Source organism: Pseudopipra pipra, chromosome 19 (assembly GCF_036250125.1).
Source record: "Pseudopipra pipra isolate bDixPip1 chromosome 19, bDixPip1.hap1, whole genome shotgun sequence".
NCBI classification, from domain to species: domain Eukaryota; kingdom Metazoa; phylum Chordata; class Aves; order Passeriformes; family Pipridae; genus Pseudopipra; species Pseudopipra pipra.
Window position 1 is genome coordinate 2180337 of NC_087567.1, and position 12038 is coordinate 2192374.

Genomic DNA, 12038 nt, shown 5'->3' on the forward strand with positions numbered 1-12038 from the left:
AAGTGAGCACACCAAGATCTCTCCTATCCCTGTTTTCAATCAGGAAGTGAGGCACAGACCAGCTAAGGAATAAATACCACCTCAGATGAAACTTAATCTGTTTTTAAAGAACTCCCTCCCAATGAAATGGAGCTCTTTTTTCTCTCTCTCTTTTTTTTTTTTAACAGTCCTCCCCTGAAAAGCCTCTCTCAGGGTATCTCTCATCCTCACTTAATGATCTTGAGGTTTTTGTATTTTTTTTTTTTATTCCAAGTTTCTGGAAGCTCCACAATTTTCCCTGTTACGTGTTTTTAATTCAAGATGCCCTAGTGAGGCTTTCCTGTTCTGAATCTCCAGAGTACTCCATGGGGGAAAATTTAAAAAATAACATGTAAGCTTTACATAATTTACTATGAGGGTAATTGGGTTTATGCAGCAGTTCATAAACCTTTAGCTGGTAAAAATCAAAGTACCTTAATCTGAAAAGCAGATGGGGGGATGTCAGGGTGAAGGCTTATAGAGTTTTCAAAGACAAATTGTTTAATTCCATCACTGCTAGGAAAATAAATAGTTCTGCTGCTCGATTGAAAACAGAAACATCTCAGAAATGAGACTTTCTTCGCTTTCAAGCATTGTTAGCTCGACAACAAAGGAATCAAAAGGAACTTGGTGGAAAGATGTGATGGAGTTCTAGTTTATGAGAAATGAAAGGGGAAAGCCTCTAAACCACATTTGACTATTCTCAGGGAATTTTCAAGTGCCTTTCCTCCTCTGCTTTCAGGGGCTGACACTCTGTACAAGGCATCTGTTTGGTGTGAATCAGCAATGCATGTGATGTCTGTAGGTCATTTCCTTCTATCCAGAGAGGTGGCAAGACTGGCCACAGTCTCTGCCTAAATACGGGAGTGGTGAGTGTGAGATGCTGCTCCAAAATCCCACTTTTCAATGCAGCCCAACTGTTTGCAGTGGTGGATTGAAAGCTGGGAGCCATGCCTTGCCTGTGTAATGAAGGCTGCATTTGTACCCCCATAGTAATGCTGCTCACAGGCCAATCAGTGGTATCTCGCCAGCACATCCCCTCCCAAGTGATGGTCCTGCTTTAGCTGGGGCTAATGGACTGATGAGATCACCTCTAATTTGTGTATCAAGCTGGTTTGTATCACATCGCTCAAAAAAAAAAAAAGAAAGGGGGGAAAAAACCCCACACAAACCCAACAAAACCCTCTTTATTTTTTTTTTTCTTGCTGGACTTCAAAAGCTTGTATTGTACCCAGTGTGCTCTGCCCTGTGAAAGCTCGGAGCCATTACCTCAGCCAACACACACAGCAAGCGAGCTCGCTGGGGTGGGGGGCTCACTTACCCCAGAGTTATGGCAGGATGGCACAAGGAGTGCCATCACTGGGGACAGGAGGAGATTCCTGAGAGATGGATGGGGTGCTGAGCTACCTGGGCTGCTGATTCAGGCTTTGATCTGCTCTCAGCATTCACGGGTGCAGCATCATCCTCCTTTGGGCAATAGAGTGGAGACTTGAGGCAAGAAGGGTGCTTAGAGCATATGTGGTATTTTTCTAACTGTTTAAACGTCTGCAGCCCCAAAGCTATAATAATAAAGTTTCAAAGACCCCTGAGGGCATATGTCTGGTTATTTGGGGCTGGGTGGAGGTGCCCAAGCTTGTGTGAGTGAGCTTGAAACGTGGCAACTGGGTGCATCCAGTTTCATGGAATCACAGAGTAGTTTGGGTTGGAAGGGACCTTAAAGCTCATCTCATTCCAACCCCTGCCATGGGCAGGCACACCTTCCACTAGAACAGGTTACTCCAAGCCCTGTCCAACTAGCAGTGCTTGAGGGGGCTGCAGCTCAGTGCAGGATCAGGATGCTCTGGCATCAGGCTACCTGATTTTGGGGTGATGGTGCACAGCCTCTGTCAGTGATAGGGACCCTTCTGATGTGATGCTGATGGTGATTTGGGCTGTTACTGGGAATTTTGTCCTGCCCTAGTAGTAACCTGGAACCAGGCAGGTTTACTTTGCCTGTAGGACCTTCTGCAGGATGAGCTCTGGGATTATTGTGTGGCCTTGTGCTGCTGTTCTCTCCTGCAAAAGGATGTGCAGCACTAAATCCCACTGGGTTATATGAGGTTGTGTGTGTTGTTTCTCCCAGCATCTTAAAATTTCAGCTACAGTAGACAGTGAGGAACTTGCTGGAAGTGAGAATAACCAGCTTTCAAAGGCATTTAAAGTGGCTGAACCCCACACATGACTGTGACACTGATGTCCAAGAAACCAGACAGGACTTCTTGTAAGTGTTCTGTGGGCAAGAAAAGAAATAAGATAAATTCCCATGCTTCTATGAGGTTACTCTCAAAGAAGTCTCTTGGAGGCTGCTGAAGCCCCCTCAGAGAAGCAGCCTGGACTGAGCTGTGCTCAGTAGGTTTTTGTGTTGCCCTGACAGCAGAGCAGTTCAGCAGACAGCATGTTTTCTGTGTGTCTTCTCTTCTAAGTAGAATCTCCAGGACATTTAGAGTTTGGAAAATAGGCATCAGTTGGAGAGGAAGGGGAAGCTTGGAGAGCTGAAGGCTTTGTTCAGCTGAGATTTCAGAATCCACTGGATTTTATCCATGAGGAATGTGTTTCCGGCTGGCTGTGCGTTCAGATGCTGGTCAAAGAAGGGAGTCAGGCTTTGACAGGTGGGTTTTCAGTGCTCTGTTTGAGCCTCCTTGAGAAGGAACTGATGCTTAGTGATCACAGCTTGAGGTAGAAAATCAAAATGTCTGATCCAATCTGGGCAGTCAAGTTCGAGGTCAGGGAACTTGCCAGCTTCCCTTTGTGCCAGCACATTCCCTCTCCTCAACCCCCTCTTCTCTGCTTTTCTCCCATGTTTCTATCCCTGTTTCCTATCCCTTTGCTCCATCCCATGGCATGGTGGATATCCCTGCCAGGTGGTACCTGGTGGCTTCACCTACATCATGTGGTGAGTGTTAAATCTTGGCACTGGCGAGTGTTACAGCTGGGCACCGAGTGCCACCTCAGAGGTGGCCACTGCTGGTGTGGGTGTGCCAGCCTGCCCAAAGCTCACCCTCCTGGCCCTGAGGGCTTCCTCAAAACTGCTTTGACCCTTGGTTGCAGTAGTGCAATGCTCTGACACCAGTATGGGAACGTAACCCCATGGTGGCATTGCACTCTTTGGTCAAGCTCTTTCTGTTGTTTGTTGTCCTTTGCCCATTGTAATGCTTTTTGCCACGTTTCAGGCGTTGACTTGAACTTTTGGGTAGCTGCTTCTGGACTGTAGGCTGGAACAGATGCTCTTCTAGTGGTGTATTGAGGTTTTTTTCCATCTTGAGACCTTGGAATGAGCTTGTCCCAGGAATGAGCTGCAGCTCTCTGGTGTCTCGAGCAGTGAATGGGGTATCTGTGCGTGCTGGATGGCAGAGATGTTGTGTTAAGCAGTTTAATTATGCTCAGCACTTGATATTAAGTGATGAAGAGGAAATGTGTTACTCTAATGAAATATCTGCCACAAAACATGGCAGTGTGTCCTGTTCCAGTGTGACAAAAAGCAGGTGAGCAGGAATAGCTGCCCACAGCTGGAATAGCTATTACCAAACATGCCTGGCTGCCAGAGTTTGCTCTCTGAGCCATGAAACCTGATAAGACTCAATCCACAGCCCCAATAAAAGGAATTTCCATACACAATTACTTCAACTAGGTTTTAATCTTATAATAGTGTCCTTTGTTGAAAGGTCTGTGGAGGGAGGACTCTGGGTAATCCTCCTGCACCTCCCAGAGAAGGGCTGCAGGCAGGATCACCTCGGGGAAGGCTGGAGTCAGGTGTGCTGTGTTGTCTCTTCCTCCTGACCTCTGGCTCCCAGTGCCCTTGGGAACAGTTGGACATGGATACACATGTAGGTTTAGCCTGGAGCTTACTGAGTCAGTGTGCAGGAGGTGAGAAAGGTTGGTAGGTGACAGCACAAAAATAGTAGAGGAAGATGTGGTGGCCCACGGTGCTGATGGCAATAGTGTGGGGAGATAACAATGTGCTCCTACACAATGTTTTTCCTTCAGGTGTCACAGTACAGGTATCACAGTACTTGTATCATGGCACTTGCCATAGTTTGGAGCAAAACTTCTGTGTGTTTTCTTGTTTATTTAGGAACCAGACAGGAAAGACCCCATGTGGTTCTAGTAACTGTACCTGTTAGCAGGCTGGCTGTGTTATAGATACTGCTGTTGGAGGGTAAGGGGATTTTTTGGCAGCCTTCATGCAGCAGCAGAGGGTTGTGCTAGCACTGTTAATCCCACAGAAGAACTGGATTGGGTTGATCAGGAAGAGTGTTTGTCCAGTTTTTGCAAAAAGAAAGAGGAGTCAGCTGTGGTGTTTGACAGTGAAGGTGCAGAGATGGACTCACACCTGGTGGGGTTTGATCAGTGCAGACACAGTCAGGGAACCAGAACTGAAAGAATAAAATAATCCTCAGAGCCCAACACTCAGAGCTCTGCACTGTATGTCTGGTAGGAAGAGAGATTTAATAAAGTGCTTTAGTATAAATATAAGCAGTAATTGAGTTGGGCTGTCGGGTGTTCCGTGAAGCCAGTGCTGACAGAGGGGTGAACCAGCCAGACCATTGTTGCTCAGATACCTTCTGTGCATCAGCCAGTCCCTTCTCCCAGGCTGCTCCAGGGCTGAATTAAGCCTGAGGTTATCTTTTTCCAAAAATGCTTTCCCCCTTAAGGAAAAAAAATTAATAGCAAAAATGCATTTCTTTTTAGCATCTAACTTATAAATCTAAAAATCTGAACAAATAAATGGTGCAATGATCAAAAATGTCACATTAATACTTTTTTATTACCTTAGCTGAGACACTTCAGTGACATGCATTATCCTGGGGCAATTATGGGTTTTCTATTTTTATTAATGTTACCATTCTACACCTTTTTGCTGCTGGTTTAGTTTTGCATCTCTGTTGCTGACATTTGGATTTCCATTGAAATCCAAGTGGAAGAATTTAAATCTTTGGAGCTTAGCTTGTTGCTTTGTGTCCCAATAGTCACAGCCAGCAGAGAGCCATTGGAAGTGGGAGCCCAAGGGAATGAGGAGCTTGGCTCTCTTGGAGCTCACAGGGACTGAGCATTCAGCTCTCACAAGGCATATTTGAAAACTGTGCTCTGCTCATGAAGTTGGGGTATTGGTTGTAGAAAATGGTGCAAATTTCAACTGTGTAACTGGGGGTTGCTCTCAGTGGGCTCTTAGGTGAGTGTTTGGGGTTAAAGCCAGGTAAGAGATGCTGCTCCAAGGCTGGGTTGGGTAGGTGAGCTTAGTTTGCTCTCTCAGACAGCAGGATTCATTTTAAAAGTTGTCTTGGGGCTGCCTGCATTGTGTTGGCTTTTTATGTTGGCTTTCTTGCTGAACTGGGCTCGTAGTTAACGCTGAGTTTCGATTTCCATGACAAGTTCTCTTCTTGGAGATTTACAGCTCAGCTGCTTTAGTTTGCCAGGCTAATGCTTTGGAATGCAGGTTGACAGTCCAGATGTGAAACCTTTCTCCTCAGAAAGAAAACAAAGGATTAAATGTGTTTTAAGAGGGTTTGAAAAAAAATAATTTAAGATTGAGGCCCCAAACCCAACATCTGAAAGTCGTGAAATGCTGGGAGTGATGGGAAGCTTCAAAATCTGGAGGCTTGGAAGTGTGTCACTGTTGGCCAGACTGTGGGTCCCACGTGGCCTTTGGGGCACCTGCCACTGCCTGGACCAGGCCTTCCTAAGATTTCACAAAATGTCAGTTAATCAAATGATGCATCTTCATGCAGTCAGTGCAAGTTAAAGAGTGGCTGGGTACTGCTGAAATGTGTGTGGTGATGTGGGAACAGCTGTGGATGCTCACTTGGAAATGACCAAGTTTCCCTGATTTTCACAGTTAAAGTAGCTCGCGTTTTCTGATTTGACAAACTGACCCCTCAGTTTTCCTGATAACAGGATTATCCTTGTTTTCAGGGTGTGTAGAGGAAGGCCCAGATGGTGTAGGTCTGTTCACCATCATCCCCGTTGCAGGGTAAAGGGTCTGACCAGGGCACAGGGTCATGACTAAACTGGAAAACGGTGTAATAGTGGTGTTTAATGTCCAAAACATTTATTTTTAAGAGAGAAACATAATGGCCTCAGCCAAGCTATTGAATCTGATCCTTTGTGCTCGTGAGGATTTCTACAGTGCATCTATCAATTAATATCCATTTGGGTTTCAGAATTATTTGGGTTGGAAACAATGCAGCAAGAGTTCATTGTCCTTTCAAAGAAATCACGAAAACATCCATAACTTTCTCCCAGCCCATGTGGGAAGAGCAAACATGAGGAGCCTGTACTACCAGATGTCTTAAAATTGAGCTCGTGGCCTCAGAGGTAAAAAGGGCAGATCTTACAGGGCAGGTCATTCTCCAGTTGTCTTGGGAAATATAAAGGGGTTTATTGGGATTTATTAAAACTGGAGTTGTGAGGTAAAAAGCTTGTGGCTCTTTATTTAGGGCTCATAATCCAATTGGTGTTCTCTTCAGATCAGGTTCAGGAAGCCTCTGCAGAACAGTGACTTTGCAAGTAGAAGTTCTGTTCATTCAGCTGATACTTGTTCTGGTCAGAAAGGTCTCTGCCTTTATACCAGGCTGTGGAACAGCACATGGGTACAAGTATATGCTAAGAAACAGATTTAACAAATGACAAAAATGGCTTATGTTTTTCCTAGTTCAAAATTAGGAGAAAAATGAAAACCCTGGGCTAAAAGTACCTTTTGCACTATCATTGTTTTTTTTGCTTGAAGTGGGATGTCATAAGTTGAGTAATTAGAAATAACAACTTAGAGAATGCACACACAGAGCTAGGAGGTACTATCTTGCCCTGTATATGTTCACATTCTTTTTTTATTAATATTTCTTTTTGGACACAATGTCTTTTGGCTGAGGAAGATGTTGTGTGGTGTATGAACTCTGGCTGCTGCACAGGTACTGTGCTGCCTTGTTCCCATACTTTCGAGAGCGATCAAACTGCTGCTGCAAACAGTTGCAGGCGAAGCACAATAAAGCCCCAGTAATCTCTGCAGTTTGATAAACCCTGTATTTGTGCAACTTGATAAAGTGGAGGCTTAAAGTTTCCTTCCTGCACTGCAGTTCGTCACACTGGAATTCGGAGCTCGTGCGTCGAGATCAAACCAAGATTTAGCCACGGTCTCCTGAAGTGTCTCACACACGGGTTGTTCAGTGGCACCAGCCCCTCAGCTTTGTGCAGCTTGTGCCAATTAATCACTTTGGGTTCTCCCAACAAATGAGCTGTGGAAAGGAGAAAATCATAGAGGAGCGGAGCAGCTGTATAAGGGCTCCCTGTGTATAAGAGCCTTCCCTTGCTCTGCAGAAATCCGCGGGCACGGAGCCACGCTAAACACTCAGTGTTCAGCCACATCTGCAGAAAATCCATGGGAGGGCATGTGGAAAGTTGGCACAACTTTTGGTGGAAGGAAGTGGGAAGAAAGAAAATCATTAGCTAAGGCCAACCGGGATCCGTAGACTTGAGGTCGTCTTATCTGTGGAAGTTCTTCTTCCCCCCTTTCTGTTGTTTTAACCACTTCTCTGAATAATCTGAACTTTTTCCATGCCCGCAGACTGGGAATGGAATATTTTTGAGCCATCAGCTCCAGAGACCTTTTCCTCTGCCTTTGGCCTGACTGCTGGGCAGGTGGCTGGGCAGGTAGGACAGTGTGCTTCCAGTGATATCCAAGGAGTGACATCACTGCAGGGCATCTGATTCCTGCTCTTTGCCCAGCTCTGAACATGTGGTTAGGTGGTGTATTCCTCTTGCTAATTTAGTCAGTTTATCATTGATTCCAGTAGAGCTTGATGAAGTATGTCAGCTGGAGATTAGTCCCAGATGCCTGGGTTGACCTTAGCTTTTATCAGCTGCTTTCAATACTGTAACCATGAAGCACTTGCAAGTTTTCTGGTTCCTCCTGTGATTGATAGACCAGTTCTGAAGTGGCTTTCCTCCTCATTTGGGATCCAAGAGGATAATGCCATGCAGCTGTCCACAGCATGATGCTCTTGTGGTGAATACTCTGATGCTCTTTTGGCTCATTCCCAACCCGAATGTTTATTAAAATGGCAGTTGTGTTCTGTGAGCTTGACATCCCACTTATACTTGGTTTTGCTTTTTCCTCTTCTCTAAATATCTTGAGCAGAATTAAACAAGTCCCTTAATGCTCAGGTGAGCCTGAGTTAGTTTAGAACAGGTTTAGCTGTGGGTGTACAGAGTGGATGTACAGACCAGCAGTACCTGCTGGCTGGTAGAAATCAGCTTTCAGCGGTTGGCAGAGGTGTTTGGTCTTTTAAGTGTGGTTTTGGTGAACTTTCCTGGAGTTCTTTTCAGCTCCTACAGGTCTAAGGGACAGGCTGGTGAAGAAAATCTTTCCTCCTGGCCTTGTGACCCCTTCTGCTGTGTTCCCAGCGTGCTGACACCCATTGTCACTGTGTGGGTGTGGGCTGCAGGGTGGCATCTTCCTTAGGGCTATACATTGATACCAATCAAAAGGTGGTGTGGATCCTAGTGTTCAAAAAGTTGTGTGAATTTTGAGGCTGGTGGCAGCCCTCATGTAATTAGGAGCCAGGACTTGAATTTTTTTTAACCTAGATTTTGCATCTGCTGCTGTGTGGTGTTGGGGTTCTGCAGAGGGAGAGCTCGTGGTGTTTGAGCTGCTCCTTCAGAGACAACGTGTGGGTCAGGTTGGTCTGTCTGGGGGAAGGTGTTCATCAGGTTTCAAGGGTGTTTTCATTTAAAAATAAAGAAAAAGAACCAACAAGCCCCATTTTCTTTTGAAGGATGAGGGTTGGCGGTGGGGGATGAGAGCCCTGAGAACCCTCAGGAGTGTGGCAGGTCCGTGTGTCTGTACCACGGGAGAGGGACACTGCCTGTTCCAAAAATGAATGAAACTGGAAGGAAAGGAATGCACCCCTTACCTTGAGTCTCTGGGGTCAGCACCACATCAGCACATTGAGCTCTGTTCCCTTTTTGCTCCTCGAGCTCCAGTCTGTGCCGTACAGTTTTGGGCTCCAGCTGTGCAGCAACACTACTGGTCATTTTTTCCAATCTTCCTTAATCTGCATCGAAACCAAGAGCACTTAATCTCCAGTTGTTGAATAATTCTCAGTTGTAGGGACCATGGCAGCAATGAAGTGTTTCACTAACTTTTAAGCTTTTTTAATGTGAAAAATGTGGGATGTTCCCATGGGTTGGAAATGGCGTTGCAGTTAACACCTCAGGGATGGGGCAGTCCTGCTTTTTTGGATGGAGTTTTCTTTAACTGGAGTAGGAATGAGTTTATACATCCTGCACAGCCTGCTAGACATCTCAGGAATTTCAGTATTCCTTTCTTTGAAGGCTCTGGCCATGGAGCAGGGAGATCCTGCCCGGCCCCTCTCCCAGCCAAGCCGAACAATCCGGCGATTTTTCTCGTGGGGACAAAATGACATGAAGTCATTTATAACCATCCTTGGAGCTGGGGCTGTCTCAGAGGCAGGTTTTGAGAAATGAGGTTTATCCCTTTCAAAGGTGCTTGGGAAACTTCTGCTGGGACTCCCAGGTGAGGAGCCCTTTGTCTGGGAGGAGGGAGCGGGTGATCCATCAGCGTCCCGCACGCCCAGGGGGGATTTATGGAAGCACCTCCTGTGAGTAAACCCTGAGTAGGCAACTTCATACCACAGGTCTCATGTGAAATATTTCATATATTATGTGATATTAAGGATAACTCAGTGTAGCAGCAAAAACAACTGTCTCTTCCCCATCCCAGCTTCTTTTCCAGACAGGATATTTCACTTTGGAATCAGGAGAAGAAGCCCTTTGAACCACTGTGAGATATTCTGATGGCACATGATGTGCCGTCACTTCAGGGTGACCCAGATGGCTGTTTTCAATCTCTTCTGTTTTTCCTCCTTTTGTTGGAAGTTTATCAGCCACTTCATAAAGCTTCAGTCCCCAAATCCTCTTTCTATCCAGAACACTGAATAAACTTTAGGTTATTCGGAATTCTTATTTAGGAATTCTAATTTAGGTTATTTGGGAACTCAAAATTCTTGTGAGCTCCTCATCCTGGTTCCCTAAAGCCCTTGGCAGATTTTGTGCTGGCTTTTGAGAGAGTCCTCCTGTACATGCATCCACTGTGGTTATTTTCAAGCTTGCAAAAATGTATGAGAATTGGGTTTTATCTCATGGAAGAAAGATGTAGATCTAGGTCAAGGCTGACCCAAGTGGATGAGATGCTCTCACTGTTTTATTTATTTATTTTTTTCTCAGTGGACTAAGGCCTGGCTCCCTGGTACCCACAAGGATTACATTACATTCCTGGGATGGGTCCACAGTTTATGAAGTATAGGAGTGACTGCCAAGTAGATCTTAAAGTGGCAACAGCTGCATGGAGCATAACTTAGTTTTTTTAGATTTCTCTTTCTGTGTTTTTGTTTTGGTGTTGGTTGTTTTGGTTTTAGGTGTTTTGGGTTTGGTATTTTTGTGGGTTGTTTTATGGTTTTTACTTTGTGAAATGGACAGGAAACCTCAACTTTTAAGGTGTTCAGTAGCCAAATAGTGTTTTATGGGGAATTGCTAAACCTTCTACCCTGGGGAATTAGGGATGTGTATTTGTAATGAAAGCTGTTGATACCTATGGAAAAGGTATGAGGTACAAACGTGGGGAAAAAAGAGAATTACCACAAGAAAGCAGGGGTGAATGTTACTGGGCAGTATTTTAAAAATCCTGCTTAAATTTTGGATAGAGGGGAAGCAAACAAATGTGGAGTCTGAAATAACTTCTGTCCTTTCATTTTCTGCTGTGAGTTTGCAGAGAACAAACACATTGTAGCAGGAAAAGTGTTTTGATTGGCAGGGATTTGTTATACCCATTTGTTATAGCCCATAAGTAGGTTTCCAGCCTCTGTTTCCAGCCTCTCAAGTGTTCCAGGCTTTCCTAGACATGCAGATTTTATGGTTATTTTATCTGTTAGCAGGATTTCCTTGCTTTCTTCCAGAGTCAAATCTGTAGAAAAATAGTTTGATGACATTGTCCCTGTAACTTGAAGGTTTTACTGGAAGTTTTGATATCCTGGTCTAAAAATCTGTTTCATTACTAGAGGACTCGGGATTGGGATATGAATAAAAATAAGTATTAATTACAAGTATAAAGAGCCTGGTGAGTGCTGTGAACTTGGAGTGCCACCCAGAACAGTGTGCTGGGAGTGTGGCACTGGGGACTTCACATGCTGGGAACTGGAGGCAATATTTTATAATTCCTACAAGAATATTGTTTTTATATTAATGTCTGTTTGATAACAGGTAACTGTGCTGGTTAATAAAAGGAACAATCACTTGTTGGGAGTAAAGGGGAGGAACAAATGACTTTACACTCAAATACTTCCAGTGAAGGAGACTATTATCTCCTTCCAGATAAATGGGAGAGGAAACTCAAAATGCCATATCATGTGAATATAGTTATTGCCTGCCTTGTATCACTGTGAGTTCTCAACACATCTGGGCTGAGAGCAGTTCCAGTAACATTCAAATGTACTATTTTGGTTGGCACACTGACCCTGGGGTATATGCCAATTAGTAATGGCTCTTGGAAACAGCCTGCTTTAAAACTGTCCCTGAACTATTCCCCGGAGAAATTATTCAATTAAGTCCAGCTAAAATTAATGTCCATGGGTTTTGTTCGAATAAAACAAAATAAGCAGCTGGAGGAGGGAAAACTTCTCAGTGTGTGCTTTTAAAATAACAATTCTTAACTAATAACTCTGGGAGCTGGAATCGATACCGCTGTTTGTTTTCCCAGTGTTGCTCTGTAGCTGTGGATGATCCACTGAGGGCTTCCAGTGGCCTTGGTTCTGTGTCACCTCCACTCATTATCAAATCACCATCTGCTGCCTCTGGACCAGCTTTGGAGAGGATGAAGCGTTCTGTGTTGCTTGCAGCTATCAAAGTTTGACCCAGATACAATCTGAAATATTTTGGGATGGATGAGTGAGGCCGCTTGGCTGCGGTGTGGA

At 44.8% G+C, this 12038-nt stretch overlaps 1 protein-coding gene across 1 annotated transcript in view; it reads left to right on the forward strand.

Annotated features, from left to right (window-relative positions):
* STX8 (syntaxin 8) overlaps positions 1-12038 on the forward strand; it is a 106608-nt gene that overhangs the window by 44406 nt on the left and 50164 nt on the right. The gene's annotated exons all lie outside the window — the stretch shown is intronic.